Source organism: Myotis davidii, unplaced genomic scaffold (assembly GCF_000327345.1).
Source record: "Myotis davidii unplaced genomic scaffold, ASM32734v1 scaffold1238, whole genome shotgun sequence".
Taxonomy (NCBI): domain Eukaryota; kingdom Metazoa; phylum Chordata; class Mammalia; order Chiroptera; family Vespertilionidae; genus Myotis; species Myotis davidii.
The window spans coordinates 227,944-229,732 of NW_006289106.1; positions in this window are offsets into that span (position 1 = coordinate 227,944).

Genomic DNA, 1,789 nt, shown 5'->3' on the forward strand with positions numbered 1-1,789 from the left:
CCCGACGCCACCCGGTTGTCAGGGCAACCGGGGCGGGGCGGGATGAGAACGCGGCTGAGTAGGCTCCCATTGTTAGTTAATAGCCTCTTGCTTCCTGAAGCTCTTCGGAAGCTCCTTCGGAGTTGTTCTTTACTGTCCTTTGGTTCCTTCGCTTTCCGACTGGACGGAGCCGATTTCCTGTCCCCAGGCGCACGTGTCACAGTCCCACCGCAGGCGGACTCTGCGCGAGCCGGTGCCGGCGGAGGCGGCTTTAAGGCAGCGGTTCTCAACCTTGGCTGCACTTGAGAATCACCTGGGAATCTTGTTAAAATCCTGATTTCTGGGCCTCATCCCCCCGGAAATTCTGTTTCTTTGTTCTGGGTTGAAGCCACAACATTCTTAAAATCCTGGTTTCTGGGCCTCATCCTCCGGAAATTCTGTTTCTTTGTTATGGGGTGGGGCCACAGCATTAGTAACAAAGAAACAGAATTTCCGGAGGATGAGGCCCAGAAATCAGGACTTTAAGAAGATTCCCAGGTGATTCTCATGTGCAGCCAAGGTCGAGAACCACTGGCTTTACGGTCTCCCGTTGTCAATCAGGTTCACATCCGCACGTCGTGCTTTTCTTTCCACTTTTTAAAAAAATATTTTTTATTGATTTCAGAGAAGTAGGGACAGAAACATCAACGATGAGAATCATTGATCGATTGCCTCCCGCACACCCCCCACTGGGGACCGTGCCCCCACCCAGACATGTGCCCTTGACTGGAATCGAACCCGGGACCCTTCAGTCCGCAGGCCAACGCTCTATCCACTGAGCCAAACCCGCTAGGGCTTCTTTCCACTTTTGCCATTGATTCCTCTCTCGTTTATAACAGTATCTTAATTTATCTGATGTCTCCGTTCACAGATCTTAGGCCAAATTGCGAATCTGAATTTTGCACAGATGACTCAGTGGTGACTAATTCCTCTCTAGAAAGGAGTTCACAGCAGGATTTCTTTAAATAGAAAATTTCCTCAACGCCCTGAAAACGGTTCACTTTGTATGAAATTCATTTAGATACACGACTCCTCCCTCCACTTTTGTTTCTGCATTTAGACATAAACCTTTAGGTATGACTGACCGTGCAGGTTGCACCTGGCTAAGGGCATGCGAATGGGGCTGTGTTTTCCACAGTTTGCAAACTGGGCACCTTCTAACTTGTATATTAGAGTGGGTGCCTTTTTCTATTTACATGAGTTTCTGTTTGTGCAGCTACCTTCCTGCGCATTATAGTTTTACAGGAACCAGTTGCTTGGCTTTGGGTTTTATGGAATGCTCACAAGATTTTTTAAACAAAATAGTTTATTGATTTTTAGAGAGAGGAAGGGAGGCAAGATTTAAAAAAAAAAAAGTTTGATTTTTAGAGAGAGAAAGGGAGAAGAGAGAAACATTGATGTGAGAGCACGTCCATCAGCTGCCTCCTGCACGCCCCCTACTGGGGATTGAGCCACAACCAGGGCAAGTGCCCTGACCTGGAATTGAACTAGTAACTTTTTGGTGCCCAGGACAATACCCAATCAACTGAGCCACACCGGCCAGGGCAACAAGCTTTTATAGTGTGTCATTCCACTTCATTCATGCCACAGACTTTGTATGGACCCAAGTCTTTGGTTAAAATTAAACATGGTTTTAAGAAGGTCATGGTTGGATATCAGTTCTCTTTCTTTGCTCCATTAGGTCATCAAGGAACCCAGACTCCTTCCATCCTGTTGCTCTTCCTTGGTTTGTCCTCAGATACAAGGTAGGAACTTGGTTGCCTCCCTATCC